A 23,510-nucleotide genomic window follows, 5' to 3' on the forward strand; every position below is an offset into this window, starting at 1 on the left:
CTCGCACCTTACCCAGGACTGCCTAATGTGACCCCTTTTAGATCAGTTGGTTGTGGGCTCCAGGTACTATGTAGTTCCTCTGGCCTTTAGGTCGTGAAGGCTGATGTTTGTGTGACTCATTAACCTATGAGACACATCATTTCCATTCTTCTTTGATTTTCATCACTTTTTTCCCTCTGGATAGGGAAAATACCTTAGAAATAGTTGTACTTTAGAAAGCTGCTCATGATCTTTTAAGACCCCAGTCACTATTCAGGGAAGTGGGATATAGATCACTATCTTTGTGGAATATATTATGCCAACATTTCAATTAGTACTCAGTAGGTAGCTATTGTACTACCAGAGTACCCTATATATGACACTAAGAATGCTTAAATACTTTTGCAAAACATTTGTGGAAAACATGAACGTGTTTAGTAAATTCTAGGGATACACTAATCTGTCTTGGAAGGAGTACAGCCAGAGTGCTTCTTAGAGGCAAGGATGGTAAGGCTTTGTATTTTGGACATGTTGTCAGGAGAGACTGATCCCCGTGAAGAACATCAGGCTTGGTGAAATAGAAGGGCACAGAGAGAGGAAGGCTCTTCTCGAGATGGATTGATGCAGGGTCTACCACAGTGGACTCAAACAAAGGGGGAAAATGTGAGGAAGGAGCACACCCAGACATTGTTTCATCCTGTTGTGCCTAAAGTCACTATGAATTGGAACTGACTTGTATTCAACCTAAACCCTGAAGCCCAATTCCATTTCATATGTAATGTACTGAAAGATTCTTTAATATTTCAGAAATTGCAATTACCTTCACATAGTTCAGATGGAAGAAGCTAAGGTTTTGTCAACACATGGCACAGATACCAGTCCAAAAGCCTTTGGGTTGTAATCACTAAGAATCAGGAATCCTCAGGGAAATGGTCATGCAATGTGCACTGTTTTCTGCCATCTATCCGTCCTTCATTATTTAGTTCTCCTTCATTATACTTTCACATCATGCTAATGCTGCTTTGTTAGGCTGGGCTCTTAAGAGAAGCAAAACCTGTGATGCTTGTTTATGCATTGTATTAGTCTCGGTAGACTAACATGTGTATAAGAAAGAGCTTGATATATGAGAGCAGTTGAATATTGAGAAAACATCACAGCCCAGTCCAGATCAGGTCCTTAAGTCTGATATTAGACAATGTGGCCAATACCAATCTATAAAGTCCTCTTCAGACTCATGAAACACATGCAATGATGCCAAATGCAGGGAGATCACAGGCCAGTAGATGGGAAGTCTTGTGGATCCTGTGGCATTGAAAGCATCTCAGCGCTGGTAGGGGTCTCTACGTGGCTCCTCCAGCTTCAGTGGTCTGGCACCATTAGCCTCTCTCCATGGGTCTTCTCCACAGGGTTGTCTCACAGAGCATGATGAGAAAGAGAGAGAGAGTCTCCAGGAAGAATACAGGAGTTCTCAGAATCCTCAGGAGAAGGTCATGCCCCCAAGGAGGCCTCATTGGCTGTGACCTGACTGACAGTGTTCGACTCCACCCCTTCACACAATCCTCAAATTGACACCAGATTATATAATGACCACATGTATGTACATAGAAAGATTTATATCAAGAATGCCTCACAAAGTTACTAAAGTAGGTAAATCCAATCCAGTTCAAGTCTGTGGGGTCTGATATCAGGCTTCTCTTAACTCCTGTAGCTGTAGGCCTGGCCAACAGGGAGCAGGAAGTCGAGGGAAGAAGTTCACAGGTGGGTGGATCCATAGCTGATGAATCTGAGATGGGCAGAATGGATCCAAGGTCAGCAGTTCATGATGGCTCCTGGGGTTGGCAAGCTGTATAACCGGAAGTCAATGAACCGGATGGAGGATCCAGATTCAGCAGAAGTGAGTTAGCTTCCATTACAGTTGTTGTAGTTGAGCCTATTGCTGCAGCCACTGTGCTATCAAATCAAGGGATTTCACTATTCTGGACATCGTTTTAGAGAGGAATTCTTGCCTTTTAAACATCCAAGTTCAATAAGAGGAAGCCTTCCTTGGCACTCGGTGGCATTTTCTCTTGGGTTTCCGTTAGCTTCCTCAGTGTTCATAGGACATATTACCACTTCCTTCAGAATGAAAGCTATGTATGAAATTAACATGGACTCTCAATTGTTCTCCACTTCTGTGTCCCATCATTGACAGTGTATTTCACGATAGATCTTGATCTGGAAATGTTCTGTTTGATGATGAATGTATTGCCTCTTCCACTTGTCATTGGTATCATAGTTGACCATGTAACTATCCAATTCAAAATGGCCATTTTATCTCACTCACTCATTGCCATTAAGCCAATTGCACCTTACAGTGTACAGGATCTACCTGCCCCTGTGGGTTTCAGAGACTCTAACTCTTTAGGGGAATAGAAAGTCTCATCTTTCTCTCATGTTTAGCTCATTCGTGCTTATGAAATGCCTTTTAGGTTTTCCACTTCATATATATACTACTTCAAAGTTGCCTAAATTCATGATTTGTACTTCCATAGTTTCATTTTTGAATGGGTGTTTGCAGTTACTTCTTATTACAGACATGCCACATTATCAAATGGTGATCTTATCCAAGTCATTAAAGTCAACTCTACTCTGAGATGACAGCTCTTCCCTGCTTATCTTTTGAGTTTCTTTCAACATGAATTACTCATATTCTGGCACTATTTAAAAAATATTCAACATTGACATAATCTCAATACCTATGTAAACACCAACATAGCCATGTCATGAAAATATCTATATGAAGGAGAAGGAGAGATGTCCAAAGGAAGAGAGTCCAAATATTTTCTGAATTTTGCAAAATGCGAGTAACTAGATTCGGTTTTGGGGGAGGGAACAGCAGTCAGAATTCCCATAGTAACGCTATTGCCTTTCCTATTTTGCAGCCATATGTTTGCCACAATATTGAGCTGTCACATACTGAGATCGCCAGGGTGACAGCTTCATCAATTTGAAACTGACTCTAGCCAATGCAACTCAGCCAATTACTGGGGCACCACCCTCGCCCTGTCCCCTGGCAGCTCAAGAGGATCTGGGCTCTCATTGCTGGACACTTCCCCAGAGTGATTTAACTTTTCTGGGTATCTGCCAGCACTTGACACACAAAGAAAGCCCAATCAGCTTCATCCTTACTTTTACTCATGTTAAGAGTCCAGAAAAGAGCATCAGATAAGCAGCCGAGAACCCAGCTCATTTCAGAGAGTGAAAGCCACGGGCACTTTCTCCTGGTCATGGAAGTGCACATAAGACATCCAGGAAAGGGGTTAGAAAACTCAAGAAACTGGCCTATTATTCTCTAGGGGAAGCACAGTGAGTTCCTATCGCTCCTTTCAAAGGCTTATATATAATTTTTATATCATTATTATTTCACATTGAAAAGTTACTCATTGAAATGGAATTTCTTTTAATTTTCTCTGTTTCAAGATGCACATAAAATAAGGCCCCCAGGGAAAATGAGTGTACTCATGAGTGGGTTATGGAGGTATAAGGCACATTTCATATCATAAAAAATTCTATGCCCGTTACAAAGTGAAATTGCTTGAAATTGTGGCAAGCTGTGGGGAGTGTTAAAATCACTGATGCTTTGGTCATTTTAGCCAGATTCTGAAAGGCACACAGTCAAAGTAGTGGGCATGGTGCAGTTTGGTTAGAGTAATAATTGGGGATCTGCCTGCATTTGAATCCAATGGAGATAATGTTGTATAGTAGGAGCTCGGAAGTCAGAATTCCAGGTTTTGAGCTATTTGACTTCACACAGTTAACTCTTCTGAGAGAGCATAATATGTACTACCAAGATATGTCAATGGAGAGCCTACTTCAGATGGCTTGTATTGTTAGTGGCTGTTAAATTAGTGGCAGCTCATGGAGACTACATAATAGAACAAAGCTTTGGCCAGTGGTGCACCACATTCATCATCTGTAGGTTTGAGTCCACTGTTGTGGTGGTATGTCAGTCTTACTCATTAAGTATTTCCTTGCTTTCTGCTGACCTTCTGTTTCACCGAATATGCTGTTGACATCTAGTGGTTTGTCTTTGTTTCGGCAGGATAAGTCAGGAAGCCAAAGTCTCGCTGTCTGATTATATTGCTTCTAAGACTCATGTACTCATTCTTCCCGCATGCACGTTGTTCTTATCAAGTGAAACACTATGTTAAATGTTCAGATTAATGCTTGATGCGTGGAAACGTCTCAGTGTACAACAGCCAATAATAAAAGTGGTACTAGTGTTAACCTGACTACAATACGCAAACAAATAAAAGAAGCAGTGAAAGTGAAGAAATGTCTTAAAATCCTGTATCTTTATAATATATATGTGGTTTCAATTTAGTTTATTTTCCCTTTGTGATTCTTGAACTTGTCCTTTATGAGAAAAAGAATGCTCATGAAATTGTTTTCAAAGATGACTTTTACTTTATTCTTATATAAGCATTTTCATAATAAGAATCCATGAACTATTCACAGTTTAAGTAAAAATTAAATAAAAAGTACTATTCAACTTTGCTTGTTATTAAACCTTGCATAATAAATATCGGGATTTCAATATTGAAGGGAAATTAGAGAAGAGGTAATTTGATATCTTATTATCTGATATTTTTCTATCAAATATGTTAACTAAATTTATAAATATACCATATATACTCGTGTATAAACCGAGTTTTTCAGCACAAAAATGTGCTGGAAAACTGTGGTCCGGTTTATACACAGGTCAGTGATACCCCAGCGAGGTGAAACATCTTGCTGCCCTCTCTCCCTCTGTACCAGGAGTAGCACCCATTATCTCGCGGGTGATTGCTGTTTCTCCGCTCTTCATTCAAAGCCCTGCTGACACTGCAGGGCTTTGAATGTTTGTTTACTCACATCTAACCAATCAGGGCCGTCCTATGACGTGTATCTTTCAATAAGCCTTTTAAAGACCGTGTGTGAACTGTGTGTGAAGGTTGTGGCATGAATGGATGTCATCTAGTTAAGCCCGACTAAAAAAAGGAGGAAATTTCATGAAGCCTGACATCGAGTTAATAGCAAAGTGGGTTCGAGATGCATGGGAAGACATTCCAAAAGACATGGTGCGACGTGCCTTCCAGAAATGTAGTATTAGTAATGCTATGGATGGCAGTGGAGACTGCACTTTGTATGAAAATGACAGCAGTGATGGTGATGATGGCGATCTCAGTGAGGACAGCGTCTATGATGACCTCACACCAGCTGACGCTCTGCATTGGGATATCGATGATGATGAGGAATCCAGTTTTGAAGGATTTTAACTCTTTACATTTTAGCTTGGTTGCTGATTGAGCTCAGGGAATAGTACTCTTAAGGTATCATTTTTGATACCTTATTGTTTTTGGTGAACCTATTTTCCATATACTGTGCTGGTTTACTAATGTTAAATGACTTGTTGTCCTTTTATTTATGTTTTTTATTTAAAATAAACATTTAAATACATTACCCCACTGATGTCTCAATTTTTTTAGTAATTTTATTTTCATTTGTTTGGATTATTGAAACTCACCAATAGCTTCTGCATTTTCCACCCTAGGCTTATACTCGAGTCAATCAGTTTTTCTGGTTTCCCAGGTAATAATTAGGTACCTCAGCTCATACTTGGGTCGGCTTATATTCGAGTATATACAGTAATCCCTGACTATGTGTTTTATGGAATCCCCGGGTAGCTGCGGAGGGAGCCCTGATGGCTTAGCAGTTATTAGTGTTGAATAGCAATCTGCAAGGCCAGTAATTTGAAGCTACCAGCCAGCCACCTTGAGGGAGAAAGATGGGGCTTTCTCAGAATATCTCAGAATATCACAAGGGCAGTTCTACCCTGTCCTATAGGGTGGCTATGCGTTGGCATTGACTCAATGGAAGTCAGTTTGGGTGATTGCTAATTAGAAGATTGAAGGTTTGAATCTCCAAAATGGTACCTGGGAAGAAAGACCTGACAATCTACTTTGCGGATAAGCAATTGGCATTGGACTTGATAGAATATTAATTGTTTTTTATATGAATATAGAATATAGACCGTGTATCTAGAGAGACACACATAGATACAGAAATTTGGATGAAGTTAAATTTAGAAACTATAGTATCACATGTCACCTATACAGGTGTGAACTATGGATGATCCGAGCTGTCAGAAAAATGATCAAGGAGGTCAATACCATGCTATTTGTGTGTGGATCACAAATCTGTGCTCTGTCAAGCACTTGTTCTCAACATCCTCACTCAGAACTGTAGTGACATAGGTGAGGGCAAGACAAGTAAGGGAACATGACTTAAAATAAATCCATTTCTGTTGGTAGAAATGCATTTCCTTAGAAGCGAGCATTTTCTTAATTTATGGGTAATTACTTCAACTGAGAAAATACTGGCCAAAAACAAGGCATCGGGAATTGATAGAATACAAACTGAAATGTTTCAACAAGCTGATGAAGCACTCATGTGTGCCAAAAGACAGCTGTGGAAGACAGCTATTTGACCACCTGACAGGAAGAGATCCACATTTGTACCCATTCCAAAGAAAGGTGACCCAACAGAATGTTCAACCTTATAGAACTATAGAATTGATATCACCTACAAGTAACATTTTGCTGAAGATCATCCAACCACAGTGGTAGTAGCACCTTGACAGGGAGCTGCCACAGGTTCAGGTCTAATTCAGAAAAGGACATAAAACAAGGGATATCATCGCTGATGCCAGGTGGATATTGGCAGAAAACAGAATATCAGAAAAATGTTTTCTTGTGTTTTATCAACTATGTCAATATAGTGGTTCATAAAAAATTATGTATAGCCTTAAGAACAGTTGGAATTCTGGAAGACCACATCGTGCTCACGCAGACCTTGCACATGGATCAAGAGCAGTTGTGAGAACAACACAAGGGAATGCAGTATGATTTAAAATCAGGAAAGGGATGTGACAAGGACTCATTCTCTCACTGTACTTATTCCATCTGTGTGCTGAGCAAATGCTCAAGAAGCTAGTTTGTATGAAGGTGAGTGTGGCATCAGGATGGAGGAAGGTTTATTGACAACTTGTTATACACAAATGACACCACCTTGCTTGCTGAAAGTGAGGAGGAACCGAAGCCCCTGCTAATGAAGATTAAGGATTTCAGCCTTCAGTATGTATTGTAATTCAGTGTAAAGAAGACCCAAATCCTCACAACCAAACCGCTATGGAACATCACGATAAATCGAGAAAAGGTCGAAACTGTCCAGGAGTTCATGGCACTTGGCTCCACAATCAATCCTCACGGCAGCAGCAGTCCAGAGATCAAGAGATGGGCTTCACTAGTAATATCAGCTGCATAATACCTCTTAGAGTATTGAAAAGCAAGGGTATTATTTCGAGGACTACGATCCACGTGCCACAAGCCAAGATACTTTCAATCACCTCATATGTATGCGGAGCTTGAATATTGAATAAAGAAGATGGAAGAATCAAGGCGTTTGAATTGTGGTGCTGGAGAAGAATATTGAAAGTCCCATTGCCTGCTAGAAGGACAAACCAATCTGTCTTGGGAGAATTGCAGCCTAAGTATTCTTTAGAGGCAATGATGGTGGGACGTTGCCTTACACACTTTGGGCATGTTTTCAGGAAGGGACAGTTTCAAAAGGATGACGCGCATGGAAATGGATTGACATTGTATCTGTAACAATGGCTCAAACTTAGGCACAATAGTGATGGTAGCTCCGGATGGGCAGTGTTTTGTTTGTTGTGCTTAATGTAGCTCTGGGTCAGAACCAATTTGAAGGCAACAACCACCAAACAACTTCCACTTCAACAGACAGAATGATACCTTAGTTTGACTGTGCATAGAATTAGGAAGTCCACGTAGGGAAGATAGCTAGATTGCAATCCCCTAGTATGAACATTCCATTCTGAGCAGTATAGGATACTTAGTGAAAGGCATCAATATCTGTTAAAATATTTAATTGGAATATTCAAAAAGTACATTAGCCCAACAGACCTTTTAAAATGAAAGGAGGAGTGATATCTCTGCTCTTTAACAAGGAGATGAGAAGCAAAATTGCCACGGATAGCAATTTGTAATGCAATTTACTAGCTAACTGCATGTAATAATATTTGAATGACAGATTGCTAATATCCAAAAAATTCACACGACTAGGAACTTCATGCCATCTCATAAAGTCATCTTTATTAATATTATTTTCTCAAATTAAAAGCAAAGAGCAATGTTGATTTACTTGTAAATTGCTCTGGAATTTATGATGCACGAAGGCACCCCGGTGGCCCAGTGGGTGTGTTTGGGCTGCAGTCCTAGACTCCCCGCGTGTGAGGGAGAGAGACCACACCTCAAAAGGGTGACAGTCTCTGAAACCCGCAGGGCCATGCCCACCCTGTCCTGTAGGGTTGCTATCAGTTGGAACTCGTTGGCAGTGCTTTTTGGGTTTCTTCAAAGCGAAAAGGCAGATGCTATTTTGTTACCACAAACCAAAATGTATTTAAGTAAAAAGCAAAATAAAGTCAGCATTGTATATTTATAATTAAGATAATACATGCTATCTACTTCATATATACATATATGGAAGCACTGCAAATCATTGAAAATGATTCCGATTTTCAAAATCTATCAGACTTAATTGATACATCACACAAGTTTCCCAAGTATTTCCTAACTGAGTAGAGATTAGTCTGTTTCATTATTCATTCATTCATTCATTTCATGGCTTAGCAAAGAACATTAGCAATACATCATCCTTCAAAGACTTGCAGAATTGCCAAGCCTAAATTTCCAACTGTTTGCCAGTTAGATCTACACTGTGATGCTGAAAATGAATTCTGTGAATTCAGTACTTGACAATTCATGGAGCGCATTTACACACATTGACCAGCAATCGTATTGTGAGTGTGGCACAGCCATTGTCCCTAACTTAATAGTGAGTCAAACTATGTGGGTTACGTGCTTTCCCTAGGGCCTTACACTGTAAGGAAAAGCCATTAGGCTTTGACCTCAGTCATTTGGATACCATGTCCTATGACACTTTCTAATAATGCATACTGTATTTCCTGGTTATAGTAACACCACTATTGGTATTATAAAATCTCACAGTTGCCAGAGTACTGTGTGCTTTTCAAAGTGTTTTTATGTCCATCAGCAGATTGGATACTCAAAATCCACCTGGTTAGATGCAGGACTCCTGTTTACATGTAAAAAAAAATAGTGGGATGCATTAAGGAATTAAACAATTCCTAGTAACCAAACAAGGACACCATTATAAAGTGGTCACATCTCTATATTGTGCTCAATCTGTGACATGAAATAGAACTGAAAGCTTTCTAGAGGAGAGGTGATATGAGCTAAGTAATAATGCTTATTCTCAGAAAAATTTACTAAACAAAATATAAAAATTGAAGTTATTGTCTCTCGACATATTTCCACCTAGATCTATATACTTCTGAAGGTGGTGTTTTTATCTGACTAATCTTTCCCTAAAGAGCCCTGATGGTGTATGAGTTATTCACTGCGCAATGATCTGCATGGTCAGCAGTTCAAAACCACCAGCAACTCCACAGGAGAAAGACTGGGCTTTGAGACAGCCTTGACTTTTTGACAGTCAGAACCTTTCCGTAAGAAGCCCTGGACTATGCATGGGGCTGCTAATTTCAAGGTTGGCTGTTTGTACCCAATAGTCACTCTGTGGGAGAATAAAGAGGCTCGCTGATCCCATAAGATATGCAGACTCTAAAGCACTGGGTTAGTCTGGGCTGACTAGAGAAACAAATTCATAGACGCTTGTATATGTATAAGAAAGAGCTTTTATATAATAGAGTAATTTTATATTGAGAAAACATTCTAGCCTAGACCAGATCAAGTCCATAAGTCTGTTATTAGCCCACATGCCCTCTACCTGTCTATCAATTCCTTTTCCGACTCACACAATACAAGCAATGCCACCAAATGCAAGGAGACCACAGGCCAGTGAATGGAAAGTCTTGTGGATCCAGTGATATTTATTATAAGCATTTCAGTACTGATGTAGGTCTCCAAGTGACTCCTCCAGCTCCAGAGCTCTGGCTCCACCAGTGTAGCTCCATGTGGCTTGTCAACAGGAATGTTTCACAGATAGACAAGCAGAGAGAGTGTGTCTGGCTTCCAGTGAGCTATTGATCTCCTTTGCACCTCCAAAGGAGGTCATCAAGCTGTGACCTGATTGACAGGCTAGACTCTTCCTCTTCCTGACGTTGACAGTAGATGATGCAACTGCCACCAACAGAAAGGATTATTTTTCCACTATCCTATAAGAATATCATAATCATTGAGGTAATCCTCAAACCACATCAAAAGAACAGTTTGGGCATCTTCAAGGAACCCAAATATTGTTCTTTTGATACGTTCTTTGAATTTGGGGGAAAAATTAAGTCTTAAGGGACAAGAGGAGGGCTGTGAGTTGGATGAGTTAAGGTTTCCCAATGAAATTCTCATAGAATAGCCCTTGTTGACCTAAAAAAATGAGCAAGTTCACTGTCCTGTTGTTGTTTTTGTTAGGTACCATCGAGTCAGTACAGTCATTTGAGAAAATCTATTACAGATTCCTATTGGAGTCTTCTAAAATCAGCTTCCATGCCTTTTAAACTGGCCTTTTGGCCTTGAATTTAACTGGCCAAGGAGACCCCCCTGGAAGCCACACTTTCTATTTGATCTTTTATTTTTAGAGCACATCCTACGGGAGTAAGAGGATATATGACCGAGAGAACATGTCTGCGGCCAACAGCAGAATGTAGACATGTTTAAACACCTGTTGTGTGGGATTCACGCATGCGTGTGTGAGCCCCAATCCTAGTCAGAGAGTTTTGACTTATCCATGGAGAGTAGAGCTATAATTCCAAAACCGCATTGGGAGTCAGGAAGATGTTTATTTTGCGTTTTGTGCTTTTAAGTATTGAAGCAGTCGAAAGTGAGAGTGAAGGTAGAGAAGGGGCCGTACTAGTATTCTCCTCCTCTGTGTTTTCACCAATAAAGTAATCACAGACCAGCTCTAATCAATCATATAAACAAAGGGTCAGATCCTTTTTCTTGTACCATCTAGAAGGAATTCTTGTGCTCTGAAAATCACTGCAAAGTCTGACTCTGTAATCTCCTTCTCTGGCAAACACACATCAGGGTGTATCCTCTCTCCTCGCCTCCCTCCTCCCAGGAACTTAACCCGAATTGTACTCTATAACTACCAAGTCCTTTAAATTTTATACTTTACAAGAATGGGCCTGCTTAAGTATCCCTTCATTCCCAAGTCAGACTCTCATTTTAAGGTTCTAGATAGCGATTGTTTAAAAGCATTTCAATTTTGGATTTCCATAGTTTCCAGGTTTGAACATTTTAATCTGTATTATAAAATCAGACTACTTCCTTTGCCTCATTTAATTAATGATGACACCCTCTTATTTTCTCCCTCTTGTGCTCTCTCTCTTTCTCAGGGAAACACAGCTTGTTAATAAAGGAAATATTTGCTGATTGTCATTCTGTTATTGTAGTACTCCCCCGTAGGATAAATGTAACCCTAGAGGGAAATGTCTAAATTTGTTCAGCAATTTTCAGACCTTTCTAGAAAAAACACAGAAGAGCAGTCGCTTAAAAAAAAACAATCTTGTATTGTAACGTGGACGTTCAATTGTGTTTTTTTTAAAGTGCATTATTTTATATGATGAATAAGGTTGAAAAAGACTCTGGTTAATGTATATCTTGGCAAATTGTGGGAGGTGTGTTAGGCTGATCCTCCAGAGAAGCAAGCCAGTGAGAGAGAACTACAGTCATGTCAGGAAAAAAGCTCAGGTAGTCCCAGAAGCAGGAAAGGGTTGTTCTGCTCCCTCCAGGCTGGTGGCCACGGGGCCAGTGGGTTAGACTTGTGAAGAATGGACGCATTTGCTGACGAAGATTAATGTTTCCAGTATGCATTGCAACTCGATGCAAAGAAAACCGATATCCTCTCAAGGAGATCAATAGGCAGCATCATGATACATGGAGGAAAAAAATGAATTTATTAGGATTACATTTTGTTTAATCCACCAGTAAGGCTCATAGAAAGAGTCATCAAATCTGCATTGGGCAAGTCTGTTGCATAAGCCCTCTTTGAAATGTCAAAGAATGAAGATAACACTGTGAGGGCTCAGGGGCATCTTACTGCAGCCAGGGTGTTTTCAATTGCTTCATATTAACGCGAAAGGGCCAGTAAGCAAGAGCAGAGAAGACTGCAGCATTTGAATTGTGGAGTTGAAAGGAGGAACTGATCTGTCTCGGAGGAACTATAAACAAAGTGGTCCTTAAAAGTAGGTATGGGAAGACTTCCTCGGATAGACTTTGGACTTGTTATCTAGAGGGACCAGTCCTTGAAAATTCCTGGTTGATAAATAGAGGGCTAACCGAAAAGAAGATCTTGGACGCAATGGATTGATACAGTGGTTGCAACAATGTGCTCAAAGACCAGGCTTGTGAGGCTGAAGCCAGACCCAGCCATGTTTTGTTCTGATTCACATCAGTCAGCAGGAGTCGGGGTTGAACTGTTTCTGGCACAGCCAGACTTAAAACCTGGAAGGAAATGATATGCGTGGAATCTGCATGTGTGATATCAGGACTAAATTCAATGGGATTGAGCAAATATTTGAGAACCTCAACATTAAAGATGTAAATATCTCGGGGATTTTTCTTATTTCTATTCATTGCTCTTGTTTACTGGGAAGCGGTACAATGGCACTAAACAGGACTGGGCATTAGAGGAAGGATTCTTTCATCCATGGAGTATGGATTGGATGCCAGCAATGTATAGTCTAGCACATACATAAACACTGGGAATTCAGTAGCTACCTCAAGTTCTCTTAGAGCTTCCCTGTGGACAGTCAGAGAAAGCAATGACGTTCCTAGTATTCTAATAACTACCACACTGTCGTCAAGTTGAGTCCAACTCATGGAACTCTATAAAACAGAATAGAACTGTCCCGTATGGCTGCGGAGGCTACGGCCTTCCCTGTCTGCCACCGAGCAGCGTGTATAGTTGAAGCACTGCCTTTCTGCTCAGCAGACCAACTCTCAACTGTCTGTATCCCCAGAGCTGCAGGTGCCGATATGAATAAGGGCTAAGCTGGAAAATAAAGCAAAGGAGAAAAGCTGGCAGTGAGCAGGACTCAAGTTGCCCAAAGATCTGCCTAACCAGGCAATCTTTAGTAAAATAACCAGGCAAAGTTAGGCAGAATTACTGTAGACAGGAATCTTTTGATCTGACAAACTTTTGGGCACAGAGTTGGTGTGTGTGAATCAAGTTGCCTCATCCTAACAGACCCAAGCTGGAAGCACAGAAACGATCAAATGAAAAACCATTTGGGATAAATCAAGACTGACTGTATCTCTGAACTGAGGCTGCCGTTCCCATAGTTATAGGGGTAGTTTTCTGGAAATACAATTTTTTATAAACTCTTGCAATTTTGCTTTGTCTAGTGGCTATTGTACCCTATCAAACAATTGCACAGTTTTCCCTTTATTTGACTTTTAGTCCAATTGTAATGAGTGGCATGGGACCTATAATTGAAGACGATTCACGCCTCTTCATTAGGGCACTTTCTTTGATACCACGTTCTGTAACTCTTCCCCCACCTCTAACACCACACCTCTAACACAACAGTGATTTGTGGATTCTGATGTGGGAGTCAGCGTGACCATAGAACGTGTTTCTGATGATTTGTTCAAGACTGAAACTCATACAGTAAGGGCAAAAATATGCTGCTTTCCCAATTTCTCTTTTTTTTTTTTTGAAGGATTGACTATTTTAATATTGAAGTGGGGCTTAATATTCTGAAATTCATGAAAATAAAACAAAACAATATTCTATTTCTGTTGGAAAGGCGTCCTGGTGGTGTGGTGCTTATGTGTTGGGCTGCTGACCCCAAGGTCAACAGGTCAACAGTTGGAAAATGTGGTTTTCTGCTCCAGTAAAGACATACAACCTCAGCAACCCAAAGGGACCCTTCTACTCCATCTTATAGGGTCACTATGAATCAGGAGCCTTAAGAGACTCAGTGCCAATAAGTTTAGCATTCCTTGAGTTACCATGTGAACACATTTGGATTTAATTTGATGGCTTACTTAAGGTAGAATGAGCCATCGTAGTGGTAAAGTGGGTTAAGCATCGTGCTCTTAATTTCAGACTGCTGGTTCAAACCTACCAGTGGCTCCAGGAGAGAAAAAAGAGGCTGCTTGCTTCCATCAAAATGTACAGTCTTGGGGGCCTTCTGTAGAATTTCTGCTCGGTTCTTTGGGTTGTTAGGAGTGAGGAGAGTCTCAAACCCCAAGGTGGGGCATGGGGGGGATGTTAATGTAGAGTGCTATAGTAATAGATTATGTTTTCATTCTTGTATGTTAGGATAGCAGTTAAGGGCTCTTGCTAGAAAAGACAATGTCTCACTAGGAAATGAATTCCATGTGATCCGTAGGCAGATTTCCAGAGAGGAAATGATCTACATCTGGAGACACCTGTGTGCTCGTCAGGTTCCCCTTATTACCCAAACCCATGGCTTTGCGAGCATCGGCTGGCACCCTCAGTAGGTGTTCTTAAGTGTGGAGAGTACTCACGCAGACACATTTGCAGAAGAAAAAGTGATTTAAAAAAAAACACATGTTATTAGGGACTCATACAACTCTTATCACAATCCATACACACATCAATTGTGTAAAGCACATCTGTACATTCTTTGCCCTCATCATTTTTAAAGCATTTGCTCTCCACTTAAGCCCTTTGCATCAAGTCCTCTTTTTTCCCCTTCCTCCCTGCTCTCCCCTCCCTCATGTGCCCTTGATAATTTATAAATTATTATTTTGTCATATCTTGCTCTATCTGGCATCTCCCTTCACCCCCTTTTCTGTTGTCCGTCGCCCAGGGAGGAGGTCACATGTAGATCCTTGTAATCGGTTCCCTCTTTTCAACTCACTCACCCTCTACCCTCCCAGTATCGCCCCTCACACCCCTGGTCCTGAAGGTATCATCCGCCCTGGATTCCCTGTGCCTCCAGCTCCTATCTGCACCAGTGTACATCCTCTGGTCTATCCAGACTTGCAAGGTAGAATTTGGATCATGGTAGTTGGGGGGCAGGAAGCATTTAGGAACTGGAGGAAAGCTGTATTCTTCATCGGCGCTACCTCGCACCCTGACTGACTCATCTCCTCCCCTAGACCCCTCTGCAAGGGGATCTCCAGTGGCTGACAAATGGGCTTTGGGTCTCCACTCGGCACTTCCCCCTTCATTCACTAAAAGTGAATTTTTAAAACCAGAAATCAGATCTTTAAATGCTTGGCACCATTTTAAAAAAAGGGATCTATTCTCAAATAATATTACTTTATGGATCAAAGGAGTCACTCTGGGCATCTCAAACGCCAGTTCCATTGTACATAACTGGCAAGAGGAAAAGTGTAAACCAGAAACTTCATTTTCTTAGCAAGATAATTATACAAAGAAAGTTAAGTCCAAGAGAATTCCTATTGCCTGAACTGCATTTTGACAATCAGTTGAAATTATATCAATCAAAAAGATTCCTATACCTCAGAATTTTTCTGTACTGTCTTCCCATGTAACTCCATTAAAAGATACTCATAAAGTAGTTTTTGAGGTTTGATCAATGTTGTAATGGTTTGGTGAAACAATATCTACATTTTTTTACTTCCTGAAATCTCTCTGTATTTTTAGTAGGGCACACAGTATGAAAACATCTATTTAATTAACAGTGGAACTCTTTGGCATTTTGTCTATTGATTTTTGAATTATATTTTCTCTTCTTATTGGACATAATTCATGCTTTTTAGAATACAGTTTGGGAAAAATAGTATCTATGATTCCAAAGCAAAGTATCGATTTAGGAATTCAATAAAAAATATTTGTATTAAACAATATGGTTTGAGTAAATGTATTTAAGTGGCAGAAGTGTAGACATTGCCGAAATGTGTCCTATATTTCCTCAAAGGGAACACATTTAAGGTTAAACATTTTAAGAAGTGTTTTCTGTCCATGCTGCTCAAGTGATACTGTTTATTTTTGTTTAAATTTCCTGTAAGTTTGATTCCTCCCATGATAAAAATTTCAAGGACACGAGCTCAGTTATGTTCTATAACAACACATTGAGGGCAGCAAACTATGATTCCCATTCTATAAATGGAAAAGCAGAAGGAACATTCATTCCCGTGGCTTTCCCGATATTCACACCAGGGAAGGATGTGAGCCTATCAAGGCACTGTTTTCATCTGAAACAATTTAATGATCATCTTCTCTTCTCCACTTCACTTTACAAATGAGGCAATGAGACAAGTTAACAAGACTGTGGCATTTTGACAGACCCTGAAATCAAGCACAGGCTAGCAGATTAGGTAGAGGAAGCCACACCCTGGAGCCATGCATAGATGTGCCAACGAATACCATACAATAGCCTGCCATACATTTTACAATCATCCTATCATTTAAAAAATGACTAAATAATGAATGGTATATGGGTATAGATAATAAAATAAATGCATTACATATTTACGTTAAGTTGTTCTACCAAGTGACTCTGCAAGAGAAAAAATACCTAGATGATTCTGCATAAAGATCACAGCCTAGAAAAACTTTATGGGGAGTTCTTATCTGTCACAGGCTGTCACATGCATCCAAAAGCAACTTGAGTAGACAGTAAGCAACAAGAAAGACATCATAATTAATTATATACACATGAATATATTGCAAATGTGTGTGTGTGGCTTACCAGGAAGATCTTTCCCAGAATATGTTATTTTTGTTACCTGATTATTGAGAGGGGCTCTGGTGAAGGAGAGTCATGCCTTGGCTGCTAACCATAAGGTCAACAGTTCAAAATCGCCAGGCTCTCTGAAGGAGAAAAATGAGTCTTTCTGCTTCTGTGAATATTTACACCTCAGAGAACCAAAGGGGTGGGGTTATCTGTCCGTTAGGGTTGCCATAACTCAGAATTGACTCAATGGCTGTGCTAAAAACAATATATTAAAATACTAACTAAAATGATGATTTCAAGGATTTTAGTAGCTATATCATATTCTAAGTACATTATGCATGTCCTGTGATACAGATACTGTGTTGAAACTATGTTATTGTGTCTCAAGTCAGGCTTGTGCAGGGCTGTAGGTTCCCACTCAAGCAGTTCTACACAGGTTGTACACTGGTTGAATGTTTTAACCACGGGAGAGCATACTCATTATTTCTGTTTTGGTTGTTCTGTTCACATTAATCTAGTTTTTCGGCTCTCCTTATATTGTCATTTTTGTTTGAAAATAATCTTTGAAATTTTAAGCTCATATAAGAGATTTTTGTGAAGGAGCTTAATACCACTTTTTTTGCGGGCCAATTTTCTATTTAGATAGAATGAGACTACAGTTAATCAGCTTGATTAAAGGATTTTAGACTATCTCAGGGCAATGATTTTGGTTAGTCCCTCAGTCTCAGCCAGTCTACTAGCTCTGTTCTTATTTTCAAATGTGTATATAATGTATACATGCATATTTGTTTTGCTTTTTAGGAATGTGAAGTTTCGACACACCCCCATTCTATCACTATTCAACTTTATTGCACCCTAATATGAGTGGTAGCACAATCTATTTTTTGTGTTCTCAGGGCATACAAGGCTTCAGGGTGTATTAGTTTTTTGCCTTTCAGACCCTCTTTGAGTTTTGGTTTCTCTCTTCGATGGCTGCTCGCAAATATTTTTATAAGTGAGAAAATAATGGAGAAGCTAAGTATTTTGTCTCAATATTCTCATTAGAAATTTGGAACTGGGCTCAAAGGCAATGTTCTTCTTCTCTGTGTGCATTGCCCCATTTAACAAACCGTTTTAGAAGCACGGAGCTAAACTCATTCATTCAGCTTGTTCTCAAACTATCACTCTGGGGAGTCCAAATGCATTAAGATGGGTAGAAGAACCGTTCACATTGGGCTCAGAAACTGTCATGAAGCAGAAAGGGACACTATGGTTCCGTTCTTCCAGTCATCTTTCATAACTGTGTTTTTCCTGGTCAAGAGACGAATCTCGTTGTTCTAGACTGGGAATTCTCTGTGGGCCAGAAGACAGAAGATTATTATCATGGAAATCATTTTATGCTTGTTCTTTGATTCTTTAGAGAATCATTTGAGAAAATAGACCATTTCTACCACCACATCAGTGTTATCATGGGTCATTGGTTCTGGTTTAGTTGCTCATATGGAACCATAATCAAACCAATTTCTTGATAATTGGGAAAGTAAATTTTATAGCATAACATTTATAATGGAAAAAGATATAAATATAATCCAAAGTGTGTATTTTTTTAATCATAAGAAATATTCAGCAATCCTGAGCATTAGTTTTGTTGACTTTCTTAGCATGGAATTTGTATCATCCTTAGCCCCATGGTCTGTTAAAGTATAAGCTCTTGAATTATAATGCCTAGGTTCAAATTCTAGCTCCGCATCCCAGCTACCTTTAAATTTGTATGCATCTCAGTTATTCCATAAAAATAAGGATGCTGTGTTAGACAGGGTTCTCTAGAGAAACAAAACCAGGACACTAATAATTATTTATATATATTTATATCGATAGATAACATTAGAAATAAACAATTAATTAATGTATAAGCACTACAAATGGCTTAGTGCAACACACTTCCATGAAACAGCTGGTACACTGGCTGTCCTTCTCGTCTTGAGGGCCACGAGGTAGTCCTCGGAGGAGCAGTTCAGGCTATCTGGCCACAGGCAGCAAACAGCAAGCAGGTCACCAACAGTCAGCCAGATAACAGGGTCTGATAGTCCCCAGCTCAAGAGAGGTACCTTCCTTAGCATGGTGAAGCAGGTCTTGAAGGAATCTTAAGTTACAGTGAAACAGTTCATGAGTTAGGCATCCCACAGGTAGTGTAACTTGCAAATAGAGGCCCAGAACAAGCAAGACAGCCACACACTGGTCCAATGATCAATGAGCAAGAGAGAAAGAGGTGAGGCTCACCGAGCCATTTATCTCTCTGCCCTTCAACTAATCTCACATGTGTTCATTGGCCATGATGGCACAACAAACCTACCTATCACAGATGCCAGCCTCATAGAATTTTACAAGATTAAATGCTCTTAAAATAGGCAGCAATCAGAAAAGTGGGTGAAGTGAGACGTCAGACAGTGTGAGATATGACAAAATAATAATTATTTGCAAATTATCAAAGGTTCATAAGGGGGGGAGCAAGAAAAGAGGGGGGAAATGCGGAGCTGATACCAAGGGCTCAAGCAGAAGGCAAATGTTTTGAGAATGATGGTGGCAACAAATGTACAAATGTGCTTGTCACAATAGATATATGTATGAATTGTGATAAGAGTTGAACACGCCCCCCCAATAAAATTATAAAAAATACACAGCAATACTTGACAATATTTAGAGTCCAGAACATGCTGATAATTATTTATTTTAGATTAACAAAACAATTAAATATATATTCTATGCTAGACACAGAAAAGAGCTGGAGGTCAAAGTAGTTAGTATGTAAAATGGCAACAAACATGACCATTTAATGATCCAATATACAATGACTATTATGCTTGAGTAGATGAGTAGTTTGAACTAGATAGTATTTTATTCTTAAAACTTTATAACAGATTTTTATAACAAGAATCTGAATAATGAAAGTGGACACTGAGAAGAAAGGCTTTGGGTGAATATTGAGCAGTGAATAAAGAGTCCTGTGTAATATACAAAGTACAGGCCTTCTTGGTGCACAAAAGCAATTTAAAGTACTTGGTACTGTGGTCGAGGGGGAGTAGTAAATGGTAAAACTAAGCCTAGAGCTTTAGGCAAGGGTCAAATAGAGAGTAAGTATATATTAAAAAGCAAACCTATTATTTCATAGGTAAGAAGGACCATTATAGTTGCTCAGTGCTGTTGCGTCAGTATCCAACTCATAGCCATGTCATGAGACTGAGGAGAACTGCTCCATAGGATTTCCCACATTGTCATCTAATCTCTTGACCTCTCCACTGGAGAACGTGGTGGCAGTCTGCTCACATAAACATTACAGCTTTCACGGTGTCTGTGGCAGTGCTGCCTTGTCCAAGAAAGTTTCAATAAATTGGAATTTACTTGATGGCAAAAGGGTTCGCCTGCTTTAGTTACACCCTACTTAGCAAATTGCTAAGTCTTTCTTCCACAAGCCATTGGGGAGTTCAAACTTCCAAGTGTCGAGTTAGCAGGTGAGTTCTTCACCATTGAGCCACCAGGACTCACGGAGGAAGCAACACGGGGATTTAAATAGAATGCATATCAGGTCTGGGTTTTAGGAAGCTCGCCCTGGGAGTGCTGCAATCTTAATTGGATGGAGGGAAGAATGAGAAGAACAGCAAAGAGACAGTTTTTCTTATTACAAAGGGAAATCAAAAGGAAAGCTGAGAGAAGAGAGAAGATGTGAGGTTACTGCCCTCCATTTATTTGATTAACTTCAGTCAAGAAGGCAATTTCCAGACTTCATCACTTTCTTAGAAAACAAATGATAGAGTACAAGAAAAATCAGTTGCCTTCTTATTTTTCTGGTTACTCTGAAAGGGGTCAATTGAGGGTGAATAGTGTTACTTCTGAGGAGCTCTGGTGGCATGCTGGTTATTCTTTCTGTGACTAACTGTTAAGTCAACAGTTGGAAGCCAATGACCACTCTTTGGGAGAAAGACAGGGCTCTATAAGCCAATAAACAGTTACAGTGTCAGAAACTCGCAGTGGGTAGTTCCACCCAGAGGTCAGTATGATTTTGTATTGACTCGATGGCAGTGAGAGAGGCAGTGTTCCTTCTACCATCCCATAGTTGTTTTTTTAATCATTTTATTGGGGTACCTACAGCTCTTATCACAATCCACCCATCCATCTTGTCAAGCACATTTCTATATATGTTGCCATCATCATTTTCTAAACATTTTCTTTCTACTTGAGCCCTTGGTATCAGCTCATTTTCTCAAGTCCTTATGAACCCTTGATAATTTGTAAATGATCATTTTATTTCACATCTTACACCGACCACTGTCTCCCTTCACCCACTTTCTGTTGTCCGTCCCGCTGGGAGGGGGTTCTAAGTCAATCATTGTGATCACTTTCCTCTTTCTCCCCCACCTTCTCCTTCCCCTCCTGATATCAATACTCTCATTATTAGTCCTGAGGAGATTATCTGTCCTGGATTCCCTGTGTTTCCAGCTCTTATCTGTACCAGTATACAAGCTCTGGTCTTGCTGGATTTGTAAGGAAGAATGGGGGGGTCATGAGTGTGGGGGTGGACGCACTAAGAACTAGAGGAACCTTGTATGTTTCATCCGTGCTATACTGCATGCTGACCGGCTAGTCTCTTCCTTGTGGCCCTTCTATAAGGGATGTCCAATTGTCTACAGATGGGTTTTGGGACTCTACTCCACCCAACCCCTTATTCACATTAATATGATTTTTTGTTCTGGGTCTTTGATGCCTGATACCTGATCCCATCAATATCTCATGATCACACACACTGGTGTGCTTCTTCCATGTGGGGTGGTTGCTTCTCAGCTAGACAGCCGCTTGTTTTATTTAAGCCTTTAAGATCCCAGAGGCTATATCTTTTGATAATCAGGCACCTTCAGTTTTCTTCACTACATTTGATTATGCACTCATTATGTCTTCAGTGATCCTGTCAGAAAGGTGAGCATCACAGAATGCTGAGTTATTAGAACAAGGTGTTCTTGCATTGAGGGAGTACTGGGAGGTCCAATGTTTGTCTGCTGCCTTAGTACTAAACAACTGTTCATGGACCTATTTCCCTATTGTTATATATAAATATATTTACATATGTACATGACTGCATTTAGACTGCTGTAAATGTCCTTTGCCCCCTAGTTCTTTCCTCTATTTTCTTCTACTTTCCACTCTCATGTTTGGCCTTCCTTTGGGTTTCAGTAATTCCTCTGGACTACATTACCCTTGATCAAGTCTCACCAGGTGTCCTGCGCCCTCCTCACCAGAAATGTTAGATCACTTGTTGTTCCCTTGTCCCTGGATTTGTTGGTACTCCCTTTCTTTCCCCCACCTCCCCTCACCTGTGTCCCCCAGGAACCATCGTTCCTGTTATTGTCTTCTCCAGATTGTTTATCTCACCTATCTTATCTAGATAGACAGACATGCAGAGACAATAAAGAACACAAAAACAAGACAAAGCAAAACAAAACAACAAAAGAACCCTCCCCCTCACCCCCCCCCAACATCAGAAAGAAAAGCCTATAAATAGTTCTAGGTTTGTTTGTTGACTTTTATGAATGTTTTCCAGTCTAGTCTGATGGGGTGACATGCCCTAGGCCCAAAGTCTATTTTTGGTTTTCCTTGGGGAATTCATTGCTTTGCATCCCTTGCTGCTCCTGTTGTATGCCCTTAGTGTTTCTCCCTGCTGTGGTGGGGTCAGATCAGGCACATTTCTCCCACTGTCTCTCTAGTGTTGTTCCCTGTAGCACTGTGGGTCAACAAGGGACACCATGTCTTGTGATGGGGCTGGCCCTATGGTCCTCTCTGTGCACTGGCTGCTCTGAACAGGAATATTGTCCTCAGGACTTGGTAGGCCAGGATGTGTTCCACTCTCTCTCCCTCCCTCCTTCTTTGCTTGCTCTGTGTGCTCTGATCAGATGTGTCTTTCTCCCTGGGCTGTAGCTTCAGTGCTGTCCTTTGATGTGCATCCTTCTGGTTGTGGGATTCTTCTGAGCGTGGGGATGCCCACTTAGTTGGGATTTGGGCCAGCCCAGCAGATCTCTCTATTGGTTCACTGTTTCGTGCTGGTATGTAGCATTCATGTTTGGGCACACTGGGTTGAAATCTGGTCCCATGCGCTCTCTCCTGTGGAGATATAAACAATACCCTCCCCTTGGGTGGGTTAGTGCCCTGGTCCTCTGCTACCCATTTATATTTGTTTGTTTTTCTTTCTTTTCCCCTCCTTTTTTAGTTAACTGCCATATGTGTCTCTAGATTGGGTCTGACACCTGCCATAGTACCTGGACCTCACCCCAGGAATATCATCCCATGCTTCATTGTGCAACATCTTAGTTATTATTGTGCATTCCCCACCAATAAAAGGAGAAAGCTGTGGCAGTGTGAGACTCCTATGCAATCTTTTTTTACTGGGAGGCATTTACTAAATAACCAATATAAAACAGAGAATAACAATATCACTGTCTCTTAAATACACTTTGTTAACAAAATACATAATAAGTAGTTACCTGAATGAGACTGCTTTCAGGTTGAACCCCTTTTTGTCTAAAATAATGAAAATTTATTCATGCTTCTTTGACTTTTTATTTGTATCTCTAATGTACTATTTCATGTCCCACAATGAAGACCAATTTTGAGCAGAAGGTTTATTTTCCTTGCGTATTATTCTTATGATTGCAATAAAACATCAATTAAATCAATGAAATTTAGGGAGAGGAAATGATTTCAAAATACTTTTCCATCTGCCTCCTTCCTGTCAGGGGGGCAGTGTTTGTGTCAG

Source organism: Tenrec ecaudatus, chromosome 4 (assembly GCF_050624435.1).
Source record: "Tenrec ecaudatus isolate mTenEca1 chromosome 4, mTenEca1.hap1, whole genome shotgun sequence".
Taxonomy (NCBI): domain Eukaryota; kingdom Metazoa; phylum Chordata; class Mammalia; order Afrosoricida; family Tenrecidae; genus Tenrec; species Tenrec ecaudatus.